Raw genomic sequence first — 10594 nt, forward strand, 5'->3', positions numbered from 1 at the left:
TAAACTGTTGCCATGAGAAAAAGCCCCTAAATCAGAGGAGAGTGGCTGCCTTTCTCAGCGAGAGGCAGAGTGGAAAGCCCTTCTTGAGATGGAAATCAAATAAGAGGAAATCGCATTGTTGCGGGCTAATTTAATGAAGGTAAACTGCGATCGCACAGTTTTGTTTTGTTTTTTTTTTTAAGACAAAATTAGTTGCTTAGTGGTTTAAGAAATAAATCCATTATGAATTGGGTTGTCTTCTCTAACCAGTCAGGGAGAGAAACCACCATGATAATGAACACACGAAGTTGACCAGATGACTCACAGTGACTACTTCATTCTATTTTTAAAAAAGTATTAAATACATACCACCGCCATTTTGGAGTGTGAAGAACTTTACTTGCTATGGCCCTGATGGGACTGTTTTATTCTTTTGATATCATAGGTCTGTGGTGAGGCGTGAATGGAGGTAGGAGTGTCTCTCTTTTTTTTAAAACAGAGTTCAACAGGGGAGAGTCCCTTGTGGTTTATTTGAAGAGGGAAATCCAGGCGATTGTAAGAAAGGGGAGGAGAACATTCTGCATGAAGCAGAACTGTACAGAGCTTGTGGGTAGGGGAGTGCCATGTTGGATTTGATGTGCAGGGTGGGTTCCCGTCAAGAGCTGCCAGAGCTGCACGCTTAATTTGTTCTTAAAAACCATAGTTTAAGTAAAGAAATTCCAAGAGCATAACAAGTTCACCTTTGATATTATCTCTGTATAAAACTAATGCCCTGTTTATGGAGCACGAGTTAATCTACCCACGTTTTCCTGAGCTAAGCCAGATATTTACTCGGACAAGGAAATCTTGGGATTATGAGGCTCTGTGTGCTGCCAGTTCACGTTCGACAAGTTCCTGGAAGCTAAGAAGGCGTCCTTCCGCAGAAGAAACTTGAGAGGTGGCGGTCAGCTACTTTAGGGAGGTTCGCTTAGCTGGGACGTGGCTGAACTGACCTGCAAGGCACCTCTGACGCCGTACCTCAGATCCAGGCGGCCCAGGGCAGAGCCTAGGCTTTGTGGTGGTCTGGAGCCAAGTTCGAATCTCTCTTGCTTTACCGAGTCTTTACTCTCTAACTCGGTGATACCTGGCACTACAGGTGATGCTTGTATCTAGAGCCTTGGTTTTCAAATCTGAAAATAAAAAATGGGGGAACCCGTGCCTTCGTATAGAGTGTAAAATTCAGCCCCCAAATCCAGTAGATGAACCTCAGGTTGAATGATAGGGAGGAAGTGAAAGAACTCATGTTATGCTTAGCTGGCTGGCCATTCACACGGAGGTTACCCATCCTGGGCTTACTGGGAATTCAAAATAATAATGAACTAATAAATACATTCAGAAATCCATAATGTTGGTATATTGATTAGGTCGAGGTCAAGGAATCAGAAACAGGCCACAGACAGCGAGACAGAATCTCTGGAAAGGCATTTATGTAGGCACAGAGCATATAGGCTTGTCCTTAGGGACAGACTAATGATGAATGGGTGGAAGGAAATGGCATTGGGAGAGCATAGGGAGAGAAGTGGGACGTGTAGGAAGGGCCTAGGGCACTGTGGGAAGTCAGAATGAGGAGTGGTCGGGGAGAGGAGTTTCCTTCACAGAGCCTTACTCAGAAACTCATCCAAGTCAGAGGTGGAGAAGATTAAACTGCCCCAGTTAGTGCTGCCCTCTGCCCTACGTGCCCCTCACTCTCCTTTGCGCCAAGTCTCCTGTCCAGACAACCTTGATGGCTCATCTGAGCATCTGCCTAATGGTGCCTGTGTGCAAATCCGTGTGTCGGTATAGATTGAAATCCTTTTATGCACTGAACGTTGTGTGTTCACAGACTCTGTAGGTAGTAGTTACCATATCTTTTAATGAATGATTAATTGAGCATGTATTTAATGGGTGCATAGATTTTTCTTCTTATGGTTAGATAAGCAAACCTCTTCCTCTTTCCGTCTTGTACCCAGTCTCCTCCTCTGAACCACATACCATGTCCTCACTTCTTCCCCCCACTTGTAGTAGGTGTGTTGTGTGTGTGTGTTGTGTGTGTGTTGTGTGTGTCTGTGTGTGTGTCTGTGTGTGTGTTGTGTGTGTGTGTTGTGTTGTGTGTGTGTTGTGTGTGTTGTATGTGTTGTGTATGTGTGTATGTGTTGTGTGTGTTGTATGTGTTGTGTGTGTGTGTTGGATGTTTGTGTGTGTGTTGTTTGTGTGTGTGTGTGTGTGTTGTCTGTGTGTGTGTGTATGTGCTCCTTTGTATATATACTTATACATATATTTGCATACAGAAGGCAGAGGCTGACATCACATATCAGGTCCCCCGCACCTTGCTTTTGAGACGGATTCTGTCTCTGGGACCTGGAACCCATTGATTGGGTAGTCCAGCTGGCCAGGGAGCCCTGGGGCCTCTTGTGTCCACCCCTCCAGATCACATCTCATCATTCCTGGCTTTTTAAATGGATTTGGGGATCACACTCAGATCTTCATGCCCTCCTGCTGAACACTTTACCAATTGCTAGCCTGCCTGTGGCAGGGCTTTCAAACGGAGTGGTTGATCTTCCTTCCCTTTGAGGGGAGGGGCCAGCTGAGCACAACTTATATGACTCTCTCCCATTTCCTGCAGCTCGAAACCAAAACCTGTGGCTTGCGGCCGACCTCTTTCTTTTTTTTTTTTTTTAATAAGTTTTTTTTTGTTTGTTTGTTTTTTGTTTTTGTTTTGGAGCTGGGGACTGAACCCAGGGCCTTGGGCTTGCTAGGCAAGCGCTCTACCACTGAGCTAAATCCCCAACCGATCTCTTTCTTGATTGCCCTACTGTACAGCTATTGTTTCCATGAACAAAAACAATTAACTTGCTACAGAACGACTCACGCCGTGCTAGAAAGGCAGATGCAAACTCCGGTGTAGTCAGAGAAGAGGTCAGTATAGAGAATGGACAGTAAACCTTCAGACATGCCCAACTAGGAGAACAACATCCATTTTTAAATTCTGATTCTGGATGGAAGGTTCCAAAAAAGAGTGCCCCAGACTGGAGAAAACAGAGAAAACAAGTCCAGACTCTGCAGACCCCAAGAAGCAAAGACATTAGGAGCACGTGAGAAGCCCTGTATGATTGTCGCAGAGACTAATCTCAGAGAAGCTCAGGGAAATTTCCAGACGCGGTTTCACACTTTAGGCCAGGGCATGGAAATAGATTTTTAAATAGAGATAAAGTTACCAATAGCTGGTACAACAATCTCTGTGTGTTTCCTGAAGTAATTGTACTTTTGCCTGGTATTTCCGGTATACAGAAATGAGTTAGGTTCCGTTAGCTATGGAGCGTAGCACTTGCTCCATTCTCTGTCTTCTTGGCGTCCGCATCCCCAGGGCAGCAGACTGCGTTCTTCCTGGGTAGTCATAAAGCCAGAACTTTATATTTCAGTCCTAACCCAAATTGACAACCCTAGTTTCCCTCAGCAGAGCTTTAAATGATGTGCTGACGATACCCTGGAATATTTTTCTCACAAGAAGGTAAAATTTTAGGGCAGTGTAGTCAACAAGGCAAGAACTTTGATCACGGAGATTTATAAAGACATTGTAACTTTTAAATGCGTACTTTCAGTCTAAAGGACTATGGAGGGGATTTAAAATATGGCTATTTAATTTTTAAAAATTACATAAATTAAGTGAACAGCCCATTAGCGGGACGCCATCGGGATCACATGGCCAATTCAGATCGAGTTATATTAGCTTGCGTGCCAGATTTGAATAAGAATTAAGAAATTACTATTCTGTAGTAGTGTCGGCCATTGATCCTTATTTGCACTGATATTCTTCACAGTAACTACCTGGAACTGACTGTTCCTACAGGCCTGCCCCTGAATCTGCATGATGTTCCTGTGAGGGGGTAGACTGGCAACCAGCAGCTAATCAACCTGCCTCTGAGGGAGCCTCAGACCGCAGGGGCCTTTGTTGAAACAGGAAGCGGAGACTCATGGGAATGGAAATGGAGGGGTGAGTGGACGCAGAGCTCACCGCTCACCATTTTTCCCACGCGGCTCTGCTGAGCTTCTTGGCTCCTTGGAGCAGTGAAACCTCTCCTTCCCTTTGGCCACCGCTGACCCCATTCTACAAGTTGTTAGACGGGATGGGTCACGGCGTTGATCAGAGCACCTCAAAAACAAACCCTACGAAGGAGTTAGCACGCCTCTAGGGCGGCGATTCTCCTAGCAGGGTCTTCGCACTCCGTAGGCTTTAAATAAGGGAAGAGGCTGACTTCCCTCAGTGCAGGCTGCTGCTCTTAACATCGTGTTTTTTATTTGGACAGAGATTTCAAACGTGTGACTTTCTAAAAAAAAAAAAAAAAATCCTAAAAATATAAACGTGTATTTCTGCCTCTTGGACTCTGACAGCTGACAGATTGTGAAAAACGATTAGATTCCTCATGAAACTTAGAGATAAGTGCATGATCTGTTCCAGAGGTATTCTAGCTCCCGGGACTCTGTTTTTTGACTTTATTTTACTGTCTCGAGGCCTGCCCCCCTTCCAGCCATTCTCACCACCGGGAGCCTCTTCTTGTGAGCTCCTGCTGAAAGCTAGACCATATTGATGTCTCATAGGCTGGCTTCTTCTATGTTGAACAGTTTAATTCTCCTGGCGTTCCATTTTGGTAGCCTCGTTGGGACCAGTTCTGTTTCCTGTTCGTTCTAGAACGTACAATGGTGTTATAAACAGCCAAGACAGTAAGAGTGCCCTGGTTTACTTCTATCAAAAACTCCTTGGCAAGGTCCTGGAGAGACAGCTCAGTGGTGAAGAGTTTGTACTACTCTTGAGGGGGATGCAAGGTCAATACCAGACCCAAGTCTGGTGGCTCCTATCTGCCTAGAATTGCAGCTTTAGGGGGAAATCTAATGCTTTTGGCTTCAGTGGCACATGCACATACACACACACCCAGACACACACACACACACACACACACACACACACACACACAAACATACCACACCCCACACACCACAGAACTAAAAATAAAGATTACGAGTCTGGAGAGTCAGCAGCAGTGGTGAAGAACTCTTATAGAGGAGCCCAGCTTAGTTCTCGTGGTCCATGGAGGCTCACGACCACCTATACCTCTAGTTCTACAGCGCCCAACACTTTATTCTGATTTCCGAGAGTACCAGACACCACATAGTACAGAAACATACATGCAGGCAAGACACTTATACACATGAAATAAATAAATCTAAAACAAAAACCCAAATCTTAAAAATAACAAAAAAAATCCTTAGGTGTTTTGCAGCTGGGAGTCACTCGAGATCTTGTCTGGATTAAGTTATCTCGCAGAAGAACACAGCCCAGGGCGATGTCTGTGAGGGCCGTGGAGGAAGATACACCGTGAATGTGGGTGGCAGCATTTGCAAGGGTAGAGGATATTGTATGGAATCAAACAGGGAAAGGGAAACTGTTTTGCATACTCTATCCCTGCCTCCTGGCCACTAAGAGGCCAGCGGCTCTGCCCTGCTGCCCCTGGATCAAGTCGGATTGAAACCTCTGACACCAGGAGACAAAGCAGATCCTCCTTCTCTTAAGTGGTTCCTGTCATCCTCACAACAGGGCGACATCACTCACAAGACGTCTCTGGGTGCTCAGCTCCTACTCCGAGGGCTCTCGAATCTCCTTCAGTGGCGTTGTTCTGACTCGTCATCGAGGGGCAGGCAGCCTAGGCCTTACATTTGGAGCTGGTAGGACGGCCCAGTGGGTGGGTACCTTGTTTGCTGCTCAGATGTAACGGCCCGAGTTAGAATCCCTAGAACCCACATAAAGCTGGATATAGCTGGATATCTGTAATTTCAGGACTCCTACAGCAAGACGGGAGGTGGGGACAGGAGAATCCTTGGAGGCTCAAGGGCAGCTACACATGGGAATGAGCAAGAGGAAGCCTGGCCTTAAACAAGGGTCAATGTGAGGACCAACACATGAGATTGTTTTCTGACTTTCACACTCATCCAATGGCATGAGTGTGCTTTCAATCACACACATGTGTATGCATGTGAGCATGCACACATGCATACACACACACACACACACACACACACACACACACACACTTCCAACACTTCCAATTTTGAGCAAGGCCTTCCAGACTATCTGAGGAAGAAAGAAAAAAACCAGGGCACGCATAACAAAGTTTCAGCTACATAACTGAAACCTGGATCCCCTGGGTCCCTGGAAACCCCAAATCTCAGTGACTGCTCTACCAGATGGTAATTCCGATTTCAAGATTTGCTCGACCCTCTCATGCCTGTGAGAGAGAACGAGGGCACAGTTCGGTGTGTACTTGTGGTAAGTTGTACCTCACTATAGAATTGTATTCAGAGGTCAGCACAAAGCCATACTCGTCGGACTTTTGGTTTTAATCTGCGCGTAGCAGCCTCACTGACTGCAGAGGGCTCATCAGCACGGGTTTGAGATTCTGTACTTTGGAAACATGACAGCAGATGTTAATGTACAGGGCTATATAAGTCACTTACCAGATGGCTCACAACACATCTTCCTATTAGATTTATGCAGTAAATCTCCATTCCCCTTGAAACATTCGCTCGGATGTGTCTATAACTTTTTATCCCCTCTCAATACATCCATGCCGAGCACATCTGTGTCCCTACACACATCAGACGCAATTAGCCCTAAGTTTTCTTTCCCCTCACCCAGATGACAGAATCCATCCCTCATTTTGGGGATGTGTAGGAAGCAAGAGAAGAAGTTAGGCAAAGATGTCAATGAGGACTGTAGGCCATCGTTGGCTGGTTTCTACCCTTCCTCTCTCAACACCCTTACCTCTGACTCCATTCTGTAATATCAGAATGTTGTGTGGTCATTCCTGAGCAGACAAGATGGAAGGCATCTTCTCTCTTTCTCTCTCTCTCTCTCTCTCTCTCTCTCTCTCTCTCTCTCTCTCTCTCTTCCTCTCCCCATTTTTAAATTTCTTTTGTCATTTTTATTATGTGTGTGTGTATGATTCTGTGTGTGTATGTATATGACTCTTTGTGTGTGTATGTGTGTGTGTGTGTGACTCTGTGTGTGTATGACACTGTGTGTTTGTGACTCTGTATGTATGTATGACACTGTGTGTTTGTGACTCTGTATGTATGTATGACACTGTGTGTTTGTGACTCTGTATGTATGACACTGTGTGTGACTCTGTGTGTGTGTATGACACTGTGTGTTTGTGACTGTGTGTGTGTATGACTGTGTGTTTATGTGTGTGTGTGTGTTTGTGCATGGTGGAGTGCACATGTGTCCAGGGGTCTGAAGAGGACACATGAGGTGTACCAGGTCCTCTGGAGATGGGGTTACAGGAGGTTGTGAGCTGCTGGACACTGGTGCTAGGAACGAAGCTCAGTCCCCTGCAGAAGCAGCAGGTGCTGGAGCTTCCTCTATGTCCCCTGCTAGCTTCTTTAGAAAGTGACTTTTGAGAGCTGGTCCTGCTTAATAGCTGTAATTAATTTCTTCACAGGTGATACAGACCTGTCAGGATGTGTTACTTTCAGAGCACTCTGCTTTCTCCAGTCCCTGTACCACTGGAGGGAAGCCTTGATTTAGTGAAGGGATTGCAGAATGTGTTGGAAAGTATTGTGAATTTATTTAGAAACTCTTCACCCCGAATCATCCCTAACCAATATCCTCCTTGGCAACATTTCTCCATACTCATCATGAGAAGTATTTAATGTGCTTAAGAGGAGAAGCCTTAAACTTGGCCGGTTTAACGTACGCAGTTTTTCTTTTACGTTGCATTGTAGAGATTTCCCCTATGGCTCACTCCAGACCAACTCTGTTTTAACTAATATTACTTTTTTTGTCTTATAAATTAGGGAGAAAGCATATTTAAGAACAATAATATCTTGGCACACATTTAATAACAACAGTTCGTCAGTGCTTTTGATCTTTCCCCAACAGATTTTTTTTTTATTGAAATTTTTATAAAACATGAAAACGTACTTGAGAATTCTAAATTTTTTGTTTGTGGATTTAGACCTTAAATTCCTAATACTATATTTTCCTCGGCATATTTGGTTTATTATTTTCAAAAGATTGAAAATCAGTTGGCTTAATTTCTAAGTTGATTAAGAAATAGAATATATTATGTTGGCATTATGAGGATGGATACTAAAGTCAAGAACATTTCAAAAAAGCATTTCACCGGTTAATGTTAAGAATAACATGAAAGATTATTAGGAAATCGGGCTGGAGAGATGAATCAGCAGCTAAGAGTACGTCCTTCTTGTAGAGGACCATTGTTCAGTTCTGAGCAGTCATGTTAGATGTTTGTAACTCCACCTCCAGGTGATCTAATGCCCTTTTATGAACTCTGAGAGTGCGCCCCCCCCACACACACACCAATAACAACAGCAATAATAAATCTTTTAAGGCGATGAGGGCAATTTGAAATTACACCAGGATTAAGCTAGCAGAACTCTGCCCGACCAGTAACTGGGATGTCGCCTAAATGATTACATCGGGTCCCTTCCCAGCCTCATATTCCTCACTTGTGAAACATGAGAAAGGCGGATTAGATTAGGTTACCCCTTCATTTCTTTGGGCATTAATTTACCAACTTTATAAATATTCATGCATACTCCTAAAGTATTTGATACACATGAAAACGGTTTCTTCTTTTAAAGTCATTTGGCCTTATTAATGATAGCCATTAACATATACCTTATTGATACTGAATAATTTCAGATTGATAGCTATTATTAACACAGATCATATGCTCCAAGTTCCAAGATCCTATTTGAGGATATTTTACTTGGTTTGGTTGGTGACTCCAGCACAGTGTGGTGTAAGAGTACCCTACTTGAAAATGTTTACTGAAAGCAGGAAACAGACTTAGCCAGGATAGAGCTGTGGCTGAGTTCTGCTTTGGAAAGGGGACCATGTCTACGGTGTTGTAATTCATTCAGTGTTGACTAGTTTTGGAATCACCTAGGAGACAGATTTCTAGGTGTGACTCTGAGGGAACTTGCAGAGTGTTAACAGGAGAAGGAAAGCCCACCTTCAGTGTAGGTGTACCAACCCATGGCCTGCGGCCTCAGCCAAACTAAAAAGGAACCGTGAGAGGGAGAACTGAGTGCCAGAGTTCATCGCTCTCTGCTTCCGGACTGCACATGCCCTATGGGCAGCTGCCTCGCGCCCCTGCCCCCATGCCTTCCTTCTCCAAAGCGATGGACCGTAACCCTCAAACCGTGAGCTAAGGTAAGTGCTCCTTAATCTGCTTTTGCGAGTCTTCTGCCAGTCATGAGAAAAATAACCGGCCTGCTAGGGCGGACACTTGATTCATAAAATTCCACAATCGTGCTGCCTTTGACTCCCTGTGGATACGGCCGCCAAAGGAGCAGAGCATGAAAGAATGAGCAGAGAGACCCAACAGCAGAGCAGATGTCCCGAAGTCACTGTGCTGTGTCTGCAGTAATGTGGCACGGTAGCAGCTGGTGGCTTTTCTAAACAGCCCTTTCTGGTTTGTTTGTTTGTTTTTCCTCCCTAGAGAATCAGCCAGCCTTATTCTCACTTCATAAAACTGGGGCAGCCCGACAGGGGATGCTCACTGCCCTCGGCCATCTTCTGGATAATAATGTCAGTAATCAGATATTGTCGGAACAACTGCGGAGGGAGACTGGGCGCAACCGTGCTTTTGTTAGCTTGGTCTTTGGTGACCGTAACCGTTTACCAAAAAAAGTTGTTGAGCTTGTGAGCGAGCCCTGTAAACTCTTGAACTCTATGTTATTTTGAGGGGAGACAGATGGCAACGCAGATTTGCTCAAGAATTATATAAACGGACTCGATTCTGCTGGCTATACAGTCACCTATTTGCCTTTGAAGTAAGCTTTTCGTGCTGACCATTGTTCCCCTCACGGGGTGAAGTGGCTCCCATCCGTACCCAGAAAGATGAGGGAGTGGTGTTTCTGAGAGTTTGAAGAAAGCCAGGGCTACAGGAGGAGACCCCAAGTCCACGCCTCCCCCTCCCCCTCCCGTCTCCTCCCCCTCCCCTCCCGTCTCCTTCCCCTTCCTCCTCCCTGTTTCCGCCTCCCCCTTCCGCCTCCCCCAACACGGACAAATCTCCGTTAGGTCCTACTTTCTGTGATGTTTCCTCTGAGCTTAGCCAACTTGTTCTCCGTGCACCTTTATCATTCTGCGCTTTAATCATCTCTCCATTCAAAATGTATCCGGTGGGCTACTTTACCCCAGGCAGCATGCCGTGTGATGAGAAGTATAAAGACAAATAAGACGATGGAGAAACACCTAAAATAGACATGGAAGAATAAAAATTCCCCCACACATTACCAGTACATTTATTATGATATAATTTAGTAATTTTTTCCCTTGTGCAACTCACTTTAAATATTTTTGAACAGGCAAGAGACCAATAGAACGGAATAAAAGCGCAGAGAAATTTGACCTGTGAGAATGCAGTACTGCCATGGTTGCATGATGACAATTTTAGTCAAGGACAAACTGCATGTGTGACTGTGGTCTCAGGAGAAGTTTCCCATCAGCCACCTATTGGTGCATCCTACAGCAGTCTCTGAGGCTACGCTGATAAAAGCAGACCGCTGCTCTCTG

The 10594-nt window shown here is 45.0% G+C and overlaps 1 protein-coding gene across 2 annotated transcripts in view; it reads left to right on the forward strand.

Moving 5' to 3' along the window:
* Positions 1–10594, forward strand: part of Esrrg (estrogen related receptor gamma) — a 425933-nt gene that overhangs the window by 49837 nt on the left and 365502 nt on the right. The window lies entirely within an intron of this gene.

The sequence above is a fragment of the Rattus rattus genome, chromosome 10 (genome assembly GCF_011064425.1).
Source record: "Rattus rattus isolate New Zealand chromosome 10, Rrattus_CSIRO_v1, whole genome shotgun sequence".
In the NCBI taxonomy this organism is placed as follows: Eukaryota; Metazoa; Chordata; class Mammalia; order Rodentia; family Muridae; genus Rattus; species Rattus rattus.